Source organism: Eriocheir sinensis, chromosome 64, assembly GCF_024679095.1.
Source record: "Eriocheir sinensis breed Jianghai 21 chromosome 64, ASM2467909v1, whole genome shotgun sequence".
Taxonomy (NCBI): Eukaryota; Metazoa; Arthropoda; class Malacostraca; order Decapoda; family Varunidae; genus Eriocheir; species Eriocheir sinensis.
Window position 1 is genome coordinate 6,110,634 of NC_066572.1, and position 14,240 is coordinate 6,124,873.

Sequence of the window (14,240 nt, forward strand, 5' to 3'; positions counted from 1 at the left end):
AAGTACAGCCCGTCCACACCCTGGCCCTCCCCTCCTTCCTGTCCCAAGTACAGCCCATCCACACCCTGGCCCTCCGCTCCTTCCTGTCCCAAGTACAGCCCGTCCACACCCTGGCCCTCCGCTCCTTCCTGTCCCAAGTACAGCCCATCCACACCCTGGCCCTCCACTCCTTCCTGTCCCAAGTACAGCCCGTCCACACCCTGGCCCTCCGCTCCTTCCTGTCCCAAGTACAGCCCATCCACACCCTGGCCCTCCGCTCCTTCCTGTCCCAAGTACAGCCCATCCACACCCTGGCCCTCCGCTCCTTCCTCTCCCAAGTACAGCCCGTCCACACCCTGGCCCTCCGCTCCTTCCTGTCCCAAGTACAGCCCGTCCACACCCTGGCCCTCCGCTCCTTCCTGTCCCAAGTACAGCCCGTCCACACCCTGGCCCTCCGCTCCTTCCTGTCCCAAGTGTAGCCTGTCCACACCCTGGCCCTCCCTCCTTCCTGTCTCAAGTGTAGCCTGTCCACACCCTGGCCCTCCGCTCCTTCCTGTCCCAAGTGGAGCCCGTCCACACCCTGGCCCTCCGCTCCTTCCTGTCACTTGTGTAGCCCGTCCACACCCTGGCCCTCCGCTCCTTCCTGTCCCAAGTGTAGCCCGTCCACACCCTGGCCCTCCGCTCCTTCCTGTCCCAAGTGTAGCCGGTCCACACCCTGGCCCTCCGCTCCTTCCTGTCCCAAGTGTAGCCCGTCCACACCCTCGCCCTCCGCTCCTTCCTGTCCCAAGTGTAGCCCGTCCACACCCTGGCCCTCCCCTCCTTCCTGTCCCAAGTGTAGCCCGTCCACACCCTGGCCCTCCCCTCCTTCCTGTCCCAAGTGTAGCCCGTCCACACCCTGGCCCTACCCTCCTTCCTGTCCCAAGTGTAGCCCGTCCACACCCTGGCCCTCCCCACCTTCCTGTCCCAAGTGTAGCCCGTCCACACCCAGGCCCTCCGCTCCTTCCTGTCCCAAGTGTAGCCCGTCCACACCCTGGCCCTCCCCTCCTTCCTGTCCCAAGTGTAGCCCGTCCACACCCTGGCCCTACCCTCCTTCCTGTCCCAAGTGTAGCCCGTCCACACCCTGGCCCTCCCCTCCTTCCTGTCCCAAGTGTAGCCCGTCCACACCCTGGCCCTCCCCTCCTTCCTGTCCCAAGTGTAGCCCGTCCACACCCTGGCCCTCCCCTCCTTCCTGTCCCAAGTGTAGCCCGTCCACACCCTGGCCCTCCACCACCCGCACACTCACCCTGGGGGCCTGCACGCCGAGGGGCTCCTGAACTTGCTAACTGCATGCCTCCCCCCCTCCCGCGGCCACGCTGCACACGACTTTCTGTTCATGCTCATCCCTACACTGTCCAAACCCCTTATGCAAGAGTTAACCAGCATCTTCACTCTGTCATCCCTCACGCTGGTAAACTCTGGAACAACCTTCCTTCACATGTATTTCCTTCTGCCTACGACTTGAACTCTTTCAAGAGGAGGGTATCAGGACACCTCTCCTCCCGAAATTGATCTTTCTTTCGGCCACCTCTTTTAATTCTTTTTTGGGAGCAGCGAGTAGCGGGCTTTTTTTATTGTTGTTTTCTTTTTTTGTGCCCTTGAGCTGCCTCCTCTGTTGTAAAAAAAAAGCCCGACAACACCTGGGGAGGAACGATACAACAAGTCCTCGCAGGACAAGATGCGTTGTCGAACGGACCTTTGGGATCCTCAAGTCAAGGTGCAGGTGCCTACATAAGTCAGGAGGAAGTTTGCAGTATGACCCCAAGAAGACTATGAAGATTGCGACCTCTTGTATGCTCCTGTACAACTACTGAGTGGATCGCTGCAGAAGAAGTACCAGTTCAGCCTGTGAGAAACAACAGACAGATTCCTGGTCAAGTTGTCAGGCAGGAAATTATTAGAAACTTCTTTTCCTGAGTACAGGTAGGCATATATGTAGACCTTGCAGTTAGTAATAGATTACTTTCAAATGTAAATGTGCACAACTCACAGTCGGAGGCATAAGAATAAAACAACGTGGTGATCCAGAGGACTTGACTCCCACTGCAAGACGTTGAGAGTTTTCAACCATTGACAAGTGGCGGAGGGTTACCAACATGCTGCCTAACAGATCTTCAAGAGGGGCACCACCTCCACACCACACATTCTTATCACCTAGTTTGATACCCTACTTGTCCATCTCACATGGCCCATGTATCTCAGCATTCTGCACTCTTGGCTCCATGTCATCCTCTTCAACTTGTTGCTTCGAATAGCATAACTGGCCTCACATACATAGAAGTGTTCAATATACCTAGGCTATAATATTATATTTACGGACTTTTATACGAGGTATCGAAGTAAGTCTGTCTGATGGTAGGCTGGCTGACTGCTGTCGGGACCCAAGCCAGCATGCCCTGGGGGTTGTGTGCGGGAGGAGGAAAGAGGGTAAAGGACAAATGGTGTGTGTGTCATTATCAGGGGTAACCACGGTGGAGCGCAAACACTCGGTAGTTGTAGTCAAGGCTTAATTAAGTTGATGAGTGATGTTAGACTGAGTGAGCAGGTTTTTTACCACACATTAGTGGGAACACTTGATAGTGTTGTGCTGGAAGCTTCCCCCGGGGTCTATGGGACTCCGGAAGGCTCCGGGAGGAGCGAGTAGAGGGGCGGGGAGCAAGGCCCCGCCCGCGCCCCGCGGCCAGGCGCCAGGCGGGAAGTGTTGCCAACTCGCACATATTTTTGCTACATGTTCTTGTATAATCTAATATATACTGTAACGTTCTAGACTGTACTGTTCGGTATATATAGGAGAAGAGGGCGAGAGGAGTTAGTCCCAGTCATAGTAAGCTAGTGGTCAGTGAAGAGTCAAGAGTGAATTGTACAACTAAGGAAGAATATTAAACTACAGAAGCTGTGCAAGGTGTTTCCATATCTCCCTCCCACGGAGTCTCCTGACGGCGACACGGAACCCAAGTAACACGTCCGGCATAACAATAGGTTTTCTTCGTGTGTTGGTGCTACTTGTTTCTTGTGTTTACATGTTAGTTTATAATTAGACTAAGTTCTAAGTGTTATGAGCGACAATTTAGTCTTGTATGGCTGAATCCTGTCCCTTGACCCTTAGTTCATCATCAGAATCTCTAAACAAATATATTTACCTTAAGTAATAGTGTTAAAGTCACGCTACCCATATTATTTGGCAGATGATAATCCTGTGTGCGATAACGGTGCCTTATTAGACTTGGTAAATGAACTACTAATTTTACTCTCTGGTTTAAGTGATCAACAATTAATTCTACTTTGAGGTATAATTAACCAACATTATTAAGGAGTGCCCATGCCAGGCACGACATTAAGAATATTTTTCTGTTGACCAGCAGACTTACTATAGTCAAACCATTTCCAATAGTCTGTTGAGGCAGTGGCTTCTGCAGGTCCTTTCCTCCCTTCTGCTTTGCCACACAGTTCCAGTTACCTATTTCCTCCGTTTCCTGTCCCGTCTTTCACAAACTGGGCACCTGTAATGCACCACTACTTGATTTACATTTCTCAGCCCTGAGCATCTCTTTGTGGCACCACTTATCACCCCCTGTGCACAGGGCAGAGTTAGTAGCCATTTCTCTTCCACACCAACTACCTTCCTGTATAGATGATTTCTCAGTAATTACTTATTTGTTGTGCTGTATCAGCTGTTACGTGCTACATCAAGCTGTAATACTCAAACTGCAGGTTAATCCAATAAAAAAGTGAATGACTAAGTCATGTGTTATTATTCCCAAGCTCCATTGGCAATGGCGAGTACACATTATATAACTGAAGCATATTACACATTCATTGAACACAATTAAATCTAACTACCCTAATCAAATTAAATGTAGCCTAACCTCATCTGACCTAATTAAACTAAATATAAGGTAACCTAACATAACCTGGCCTTTATGCCTGCTCCCAAAATGAAATAAATGGAAATAAATATGATATTAATTTGAAAAATATATCTGAGGAACAAAAAGAGGGAAAATGACAAGAATTGAACTATGAAACAAGAATTGTTGGCTTCAAGATGACCTCAACTGACTAAGAATGACAAGATCTACGCAATGTGACAGGTCAGAATTGAGTCTTGAAAATGATTTCTGATGATTAAGAATGACATGATCTACTGAATGACAACAATTGTCTGCTTTGAAAATGACCTCAGCTGAAATAATATTGCATGCATTTAACCTTTACATCCCTCTCCAACATCCTATTCCATTCAGTCACAACTGTTACCATAATCCCTTTCTCTCTTATATACATACATCACTCAAGTAGCATGTGCTCAATCATATCGTCACCCCTCTTTCACACCTACATGAATGTCACACCTTGGGACTAACACCTTGCCACCATCTGGAAGAGGATGTCCCCCCCTCCCCGGCACCACCACACTGCACTCAACCCTCCCACCACTATCATTCCAACCTCCCACTGATGTGTTAGATCCCTGAACCCCTACCTACTGTTCTTTACAATGTGTTTATAATGTGTACATTTTTAGCTTAGCGGCTGGTAAGACCAAATACACTATATTATTACTATTAACACACACACTTGACCAATAAGCCCAGGCCACAACAGCCAGCCCAGCACAGTCACCAAAAAGATCAGACCTTTCACAGGACCCACCAACCACATGAAGCCTGGGGTGGAAAGTGAATAACAGATCATGCCGTCACAGTCACCATTTGTTCCAACAGATGAATATTTTCTGTTCTCTGTGCTACACACAGCCCTGTAACACCACAACAACAAACACTTGCACTCACACACACAGCAGAACTGAATCAGCACAGCACCTCAGGAGAAGTGGACCTTCATGTGCCTGACAATCTCACCCTTAGTCATGAAACGTTTCCCACAAACATCGCACTTGAACCCTTTATGACCAGAGTGTCTGAAGAGGTGCATGTCCAATATACTCTTCAGTTTGAATCTTTTCCCACAAACTTCACACTCATGACTTCTTGCATCAGTGTGTGTAACAAGGTGTAATTTGAGGTGACCCTTCTGACTGAAACATTTCCCACAAACTTCACACTCATGATTTCTTTCACCAGTGTGTGTAAGAGTGTGTAATTTGAGGTGACCCTTCTGACTGAAACATTGCCCACAAACTTCACACTTATGCTTTCTTTCACCAGTGTGTGTAGGAGTGTGTAATTTGAGGTGACCCTTCTGACTGAAACATTGCCCACAAACTTCACACTCATGCTTTCTTTCACCAGTGTGTGTAACAAGGTGTAATTTGAGGTTATCCTTCCGACTGAAACATTTCCCACAAACTTCACACTCATGATTTCTTTCACCAGTGTGTGTAAGAGTGTGTAATATGAGGGTACCCTTCTGACTGAAACATTTTCCACAAACTTCACACTTATAATTTTTTTCACCAGTGTGTGTAAGGGTGTGTTTCCTGAGGATACTCTTCAGACTGAAACATTTTCCACAAACTTCACACTCATGATTTCTTTCACCAGTGTGTGTAAAAGTGTGTTTCTTGAGGTTACCCTTCAGACTAAAACATTTCCCACAAACTTCACACTCATGATTTCTTTCACCAGTGTGTGTAAGAGTGTGTTTCTTGAGGTTACCCTTCTGACTGAAACATTTCCCACAAACTTCACACTCATGATTTCTTTCACCAGTGTGTGTAAGAGTGTGTTTCTTGAGGGTAAACTTCTGACTGAAACATTTCCCACAAACTTCACACTCATGATTTCTTGCACTGGTGTGTGTAAGAGTGTGTAATTTGAGGGTACCCTTCTGACTGAAACATTTCCCACAAACTTCACACTCATGATTTCTTGCACTGGTGTGTGTAAGGGTGTGATGTTTGGGGTTACTCCTATTACTAAACCTTTTGCCACACTCCCGACTTTCATGAGGTCTTACACCAGAGTGTGTGGGTGTATTTGTTGAGGTCATCCTTCCCTGCATGTCTTTTCTCACACTCTTGGCTTTGGTCAGTAAACTTGCTCTCATTCTCAGATCTTCTCACACTTCTGAAATTCAAACTTCCCCCTTTGTGGATGAAGAGGCCAGCAGTTGTTGTTGTTGTTGTTGGTGGTTGTGTTGGTGGTGTTTTTTATCACTCCTGAACCTCACACCAGTAGCAGTCTGCTCCTGCTGATCCCAGCCACTCCAGCTGCTGTCCCGCCTTGCAGCCTCCACTGCAACACTACTCTGGATGTGAGGAGTTGGCTGGCCTTGAGGAACCTCAGAGATGCTGGAGAAGGCGGCGAGGTTGCTTCAAAGCCACACTCAGTGACCAATTGAGCAGGCAAGGCGAGGGATGCACCAAGGAGTCCTGAAGTCAGCGGCAGCAGGGACGGAACAAGTACTGACCACAGCAACTGTCTCGATGCCTCACTTCAACACTAACACCAGTGGTGGACATTGGGACACAAAGTCATGTGCTGAAAAAAAAAAGAATAAATAAATAAATAAATAAATAAATAAAGACTGGTAAGGAAACTGAAGTTGGTGGGAGGGATCAGGGCGGTGGTGGGTGCACCGAAGGCAAGCCACAGGCCACCGGGTCAGGCAAATAGTGCGTGTACTAATAATAAACTAATGCAATAATATATTCATTGATAAATATGTCTTTTGAACTAACCTAAATAAATCTGAAGCGATATTCGTAACAATACTAAGACAGAACTACACGTAAATGGACAATATCCAGCGACCAAAGCTGCAAGCTTGATAGTTTTAAGGCCTGTTAACACATTAATAGTGTAACATACCCGCCAGCATACCAACACCGTGGACGCCAGTTAAAAGCCAGCTGGGAAAATTGGGAATACCCCCTTGTACTTGGCCATGGTTATTTACCGGATCCAGTTTCTCCTCAGCCAAAACAATACCCGTAGCGGTTAATATGTTATAAGTAGCTAAGGGAGGAGAACGAGAAATACGAACCACAGCTTGAGTTGGCACCCCTGATATAAATCCACTCTAACCATATATTTTTATATATTTATACGTTACGTCTTAGAAAATAAGGGAAAATTAAGTTTAGAATCAACACACAAAAAGACAACCTCAGAAAGGCAGAGGAAGGATAGATTAATGTACCAAGCTGAAAGGCAAGAAGGAAAAGTGTTAGAACCTGGGGAAGGCCACGTCAGAGGGAAAGGTAGCGAGGCAACCGCTCCGGCTGGCATGATTCATTCTAGACTTAACCTTCCCGCACGGTGGAGGTAAGCTCACAGCTCGCTAGAGTACGGCTGCCTGGGAGTGAGAGATAGCCCTAGCCGACGTTCATTAGTGATTCATTCTAGACTTAATCTTCCCGCACGGCGCAGGTGGCGAGAGACAGCTGAAGGCCGGTGTCCAGGGGTAGGGAAGGCGAGTGCCCGCCATCTTGAAGCCGCCCAATTGAGTCGGGAATGGACCCAGACGCCAGTGGTTGACAAGGGTCATGCCCTCAGTCATGAGTGCCTGAACTGAGCAAAGGTAAGGGCGAGACACTCCAGTCCCTGCCGCCGCCCGGGAGACCAGCAGGCTTGTGATGGGAGTAAACGGCTCCACAACCCCCCCTGTAGGCAAGGCACGACAGCATATTGTGTAGCTCTCAGGCCTCCACCAGACAAGGAAATTGTGTCAAATGGGTAAGGGGCACCCGCTGTGTGGACGAGGGGCTAACAGTGACCCCCCCCCCGTTAGCTGTAACAGTCTGATCTTTCCCTCATACTAAACTCTTTTCTTCCTATTTTTTTATGAGTGTTTTTTGGTGTGTGTGCACGCCGATGCAGAAAGTTGATATCGGATTGTCTAGCCAATCGGGCGGTAGCCCTGTGATATATACCTACATATGTTCATCTCTCTCGTGTGTAGCATTTATCCATAAGAATGTTAGGGATTAGAAGAAAGGTTTTCACAGTTATAAACAAAACATGCTACACTTCCCTCGTCTAGTGAGGATTATTGTTCGGGGGAAGGGAACTTGGGAAACAAACCAATAAATTGTATTCTGCCTATGTCCTGTATTAATGCATACAGCCTTCCTAGCCTACGGTGCAGTCTCGCAATCTCCCCCACCACGACCTCCGAAGGTAACCACGACCCCACACTACCAAACTTTGGACTGAGGATACCATCTACCTCAAGGAACAACCCATAGTAAGCTGGGGAGCGACGGACACTATCTACCAGGTGGGACAGTTGTTAAGGTCAAGTGTTACCTGGCCTGCAAGGGCAGGGAGAGTCTGGGGACTAACCAGTTAGTTTAGTTCCGTCCCACCTGGTTCATAGAACTGCCGTTCCTCGCTTACAGGCTTTGGGGGTTGTGCCATATTACAACCTCCTGGTGGCAGCTTACAGAGAGAGAACAGCAGGGAATCGAACCCAGCCGTACACTCTCTGTGAGGCTGAGGAATAATAGCGTCACTATTCTTCCTCTTCCTCCCCTTTTTTTATTTTTCAACCTGTTATGACCAGGGGTCGAACCTGGGACTGTTACAATAGCGTTTGGCAACTCAGCGCTCTTGCCTGCTCCGCGGAACTTTCACGGCGCCCACCACGCCAGTGTCCGTTGGACTTTTGCAGAGAGAGGAGTTATGTATCATTATGAGAGGATAGCCTGTAGTATAGTGTAAAAATCCACGGTACAAATATATACCAAATCGCGGACCACTAATATTTTTTCCCTCTGCCGCGTATTGGTGCACCAATGTACCAGGCATGGGTTGGTGCATATATGTACCAGTTCGCGACGCACTGACGATAAAGTCTTGTTCTGCTATTTGGTGTAGTTTTTATGATTATTATACGAGTTTGTGTCGATACAATATCTTACATTTTGATGAGCTGTACATAAAAAAACTATTAATAATGTTTTTTCCCTACTTTTCAACAGAAATGAACCCGACCGTCTTTTAAGGAGGGCGATCAAAAATAGACTAGATAAATTCATGGACAGCGATATTAGGTGGGGTTAGATACATGGGAGCTTAGGGTCAAAGGAGCTGCCTCGTACAGGCCTACCGGCCTCTTGCAGACTCCTGCGTTCTTATGTTCTCTGTTATGAGCAAAATTTTAATTTATCAGGAAATTTTTTTTTTTTTTACGTTATCTGTGGAGTGGTATTTCCCTGTACAGTTCAGTAAAATACACTATAATAAATCAACCATTGGGATAATCTAATATTCCAAGTACTAGTAAGTAGTGATCTGGAGCATTATTTTTTTGTTATGAAAGCAAGATTTTCATTTATTAGGATTTTTTTTTTTTTACGTTGTTTGATATGAGGGGCATTTGCCTCTACAGTTGATTACTGTTACATAATGAAATGCTTATATTTGGAAGCAAAATGTCACCAAACTTTAAATGTATTTTGGATGCCTTTACATAGCTATATATTTATTACCTTATCATTTTCAACTTATTACCTGGTACCATTGCAACACATCTGCAGTCATAATAAATACAAATTTACCCTATTGTTTATATACTCATGTTTGTAAAAGTTTATAGAAAGGGCTATTCGGGCCACAGATGTACCAATATGCAACAAGTGAAACATCTGCTCAGCACACTGGCGGCCCAGTAAGTGAACAAGGTATAAACAATCATATGTGAACATTTCATGACAATCAAATGAATACAAATGGCAAGACACATGAAATGGAAAAAAAAATCTTAAGGAGCCAAAATCTTGAAAATTTGTTTTTTACACAAAAAAAATTCACAAAATCGACAAAATGTCTGACAGTTTTTTGTAAGGTATCAATATAATCTACAACTAAACGGCAATTTTTCTCATTTTGTACATTTTTTAAAATGTAAAAAGAAAACGGGAGAGAAAGTGGAGAAAATTATTAGTGAAAATGAATTTCAATTTTTTTAAGCCAGAACAAAAAATGAAAAAAATTACAAAATGATAAATGTAGATCTATACACAAAGTTTCTATGGTATATTTTTTTCAACTAAAGTCTGTGAAACAAAAATAAGATTTTATGCTTTGTTTGAGTCTCCTCTACACATTCACCCAAATTTCACAGAATGTCATACACTTACACCAACAAACAACATACTAAAATTTCAAAGCCATAGGACATACTGTGTGCCCAGGAGGGACCCCCCCGGGCGCCCTCCTTAACCCGAGAACGTTGGCAGACCCTTTTTTAGGCTTTCACGAGTCGTGGCTGTGGTATGGTGGACCCTAAAAAGGGCTTGCCATAAAAGGCCTAATTCGAGCTAATTGTAGGCGGTGGTGGCATAGCGCAACCCACCATGAATGCCCTAGGTCAATGTGGTGGGTGGGTGATCTTGAGGTGGGCTTTTTTGTCATAGGTGGTGCTGTAAGGTCGTGGCATACTGAATTAGCTATCCATACAGTGATCACTTGGCAAATTCTCTGTAGTACACAACAAGCGACTCTCGGCTAGATGCCACGCATCACGAGACTGTTTATTTTGTAACAAACATCACCCAAAAAGAATGGAGTTTGAGTAAAAGTAAATATTTGTAACGGCTTTATGGTTATGAGAGGAGTACTCTGATGTACGTTCCATGCTCTTTTCTTAGTCTCAAAATGCAGAGTAGTTTTGTCGTTTCTCGGGCACTTCTCGGCCTTCCCATAGCCGAAGCCTATGGGTTAATAAGGCAGTGAGGCCGCTGATTGGGTGAGCGCCGGCGATGACGTCATTGGACTCCCAGCGAATCACAAGCGTGTTTTCAGAGCTCAGCCAATCGTAAGGCTTCATCTGTGGCTTTAAAATGACCCGTTCTCTCTTTCTGTTTTCTTTCTTTTTCCAAGGTACGTATTTTGAGATAACAAGGGAGTAAAGGAGGAAAAAAAGTGAGCTCCGGGGGGCAGCATGACCCAATTATAATGGCACCACTATAAACAGTTGCCTGCGCCATGACAGGCTCGGGGCCGACCATTAGGCTCAGATGGATAGTTTACTGGCGCCATAAGCCACATAAAAAAATTTTAAAAACTCCACGGGTCGGAACAAATAAGCGCTTTTTCAGTGTTTTTAATACCTTGAGTTTCACGACCCTCGAGTTTAGCGCTACACCTTCGGAACGAAGCGAGCACAAAACTGGAGAGGGTACTGTAGTCATAACATAAATACTGGCCTAAGGCAAAAACCTTCTCTTTCATCGTACTTTTATTTATCCTGAAATGTAAACATTTCCATTTTTTGTGGGTAATAAATAGCCATAGGAAGAGTGGTGGTTGGCCCAAGCCCGACGTGGTGCAGGCAAGTGTTTATACTGGCGCCGTCTATTCTTGGCTCATGCTGCGCCGGAAGCTCATTCTTGATTTCCTTTGACAGTTCCTTTAGAGTCCACGTTGATGGGTGGTCTTCAGGACAGCATGTGGGTGGTCTTGGGCCACTCGGCGGTGACTGAAAAATCCCAGGTGGTAGCGGATTCGGCCAAATCATCATCGACACGCATTTAGTGAATACTGGACCGGCACGCTAACCACTCAGCCACCGCCTTGGATACCAACAGAAAAATGATGTATTTGTTATGGGTTGTCTTAAAATACCTATGTGTAAAGAAGGCGACGCAATGTCCTCCCCTTCCTCCACCAGCAGTGGGCAGCGGCTGTCAGTCATGGCAGGCCACAGAAATTTTAGGGCTGGGTTAGGTTAGGTTAGGACAACAACATGTCTTTGAACAAAAATAAAGTTGAATTAATAAGATATGGGAAAATGGCCACCTCAAGATCACAGTACCAGGTGAAAGGTCAAGAAATTGCAGAGAAGAGCTCCGTACATGACCTGGGGTACTAGTTAGTAATGACTTTTCACCCACTGAGCACATTGACATCACAAGGACGGCCAGCAGGATGACAGGATGGATACTCTGCACCTTCAAGACGAGGGAACCGAACACCTCCTCCCGCTCTGTAAGTCCCTGGTGTTGTCGAAAATGGAATACCTGTGCCATCTGTGGTCCCCACACAAAATGTACAAGATCAAGCGACTGGAACAGACACCAAGGGTCTTCACAAGGAAGCTGAACTCAATGAAAATCTGAGTTACTGGGACAGGCTCAAGACTCTGCAACTCTACTCCCTCCAAAGACGAAGAGATAGTACTACATAATAAACACTCAAGAAGCAAGTGCCTAACCCATCACCACAAACTGAAGGAGGGATAACACGCAAGACAAACAACCAATTTGGCAGCACCTGCCCCAGGACATCCATTGAAACAGTCAGTCAATGTCTTAGGTCCATACATGCTGCCAGCTTTACCAACGAGGGACCAAGACTATTCAACTGCCTGCCCAGGGACATCAGGGACACCTCAAACTGCAGCATGGAGACCTTCAGGAGAAAATTTGACCTGTTTCTGCAGGGGTACGCTTATGTGCCCCATCTACTACACTCGTCTACTCCAAGGGGGGCAGAGTTTAGCTCCCTCCCTGAGCAGTTGTGGCAGATTAGGGGCCGCTTTCACAGTCATTTTGTTTGTTTTATCGTCACAAATGGCGGTGATTGCCGCTATAGTATTTCCACGTAAAACTGGCCTATGGGGTGGTGGCGGCTGCAGGGGAGAGCAGCCCGCACCTTTCACCACACACCTCACCTCTCCTCACCGGCCACTACCCCATAGGCCAGTTCGTTTCGGAAAACTATGCGTTGATCACCGCCATTGGTAACGATCAAAACAAATCAAGTGAAAGCGGCCCTAGGAGTAGGGCACAGTGTTGGGGCGGTGGACTCCCAAGTCGCCCAAAGTGAACATCACCTACACTGCAACAAGACAAGACCCATAACTTAAAATACAGTTAGTTCCGTATTGGAGAGTAAGATGTTGGTATTTTCCTGAGGTCAGGGTGGCAACCCTACACACGCGTGGCCCGTCCACACCCTGGCCCTCCGCTCATTCCTGTCCCAAGTGTACCCGTCCACACCCTGGCCCTCCCCTCCTTCTTGTCCCAAGTACAGCCCGTCCACACCATGGCCCTCCCCTCCTTCCTGTCCCAAGTGTACCCGTCCACACCCTGGCCCTCCCCTCCTTCCTGTCCCAAGTACAGCCCGTTCACACCCTGGCCCTCCCCTCCTTCCTGTCCCAAGTGTACCCGTCCACACCCTGGCCCTCCCCTCCTTCCTGTCCCAAGTGTACCCATCCACACCCTGGCCCTCCCCTCCTTCCTGTCCCAATTACAGCCCGTCCGCACCCTGGCCCTCGCCTCCTTCCTGTCCCAATTACAGCCCGTCCACACCCTGGCCCTCCCCTCCTTCCTGTCCCAAGTGTACCCGTCCACACCCCGGCCCTCCCCTCCTTCCTGTCCCAAGTGTAGCCTGTCCACACCCTGGCCCTCCCCTCCTTCCTGTCCCAAGTGTAGCCCGTCGACACCCTGGCCCTCCACTCCTTCCTGTCCCAAGTGTAGCCCGTCCACACCCTGGCCCTCCGTTCCTTCCTGTCCCAAGTGTAGCCCGTCCACACCCTGGCCCTCCGCTCCCCAGCAAACATGGGGTTATTGGGCCAGCATCAGCTACTGTCGGGGTTGTGTCAGCAGCGGCGGCTGAGTGACTGTTGCAGCAAACCGCTTCGTTAGCGGTGTCGGCCTTACATCAGTAAATGTTAATTGAACCAATTAATACTAAAACCAAATTGGCCCGATACAGTTTGCCTCATATTTGCCTCAATCATGAGCTAATGTATAACACTGCATTTATGCAAACATACAAAAAAATGGATTATCCGTTTTCCGATCGGGATTACAGGCAGCGAACGTTCAAGATCAAGATCAAGTTCAACTTTTCCCGCTTAAATATTGTTTACGTTGTAAAACGGCTCATCCAAGAAGCCGTCCCGTCATCGTTGAACAATTTACCACTCTACACACAAGTGGTGAGTTATCTTTGATAAATCTTTGAAAGATGAAGTCTTCAAAGTGGACATTAGCCCAAAAAGCTAAGAGAAAATGTTGTCAGTATCCATATACAAGCCAACCCAAACACGCCCAACGATCTATCCCTCGTCAATGTGTCAATCTTGCACACACTACTACTGACTCTGGGTGATGGTGATGATGATGTGATATTGTCATGTGAAGGGAAGCAGGATGTAGATTGTGGAGCTCAGCAGGTGTTAAATACAGATGATCACAAAAGAAAAGGGCGTCTGTAAATCACTTATCTTCAGACCAGAAGTCAAAATAGCTATAGGTTCTTAAGCTAACAATTATTTAACAGCAAGTTAAATCATTCTTAAGCTGTTGG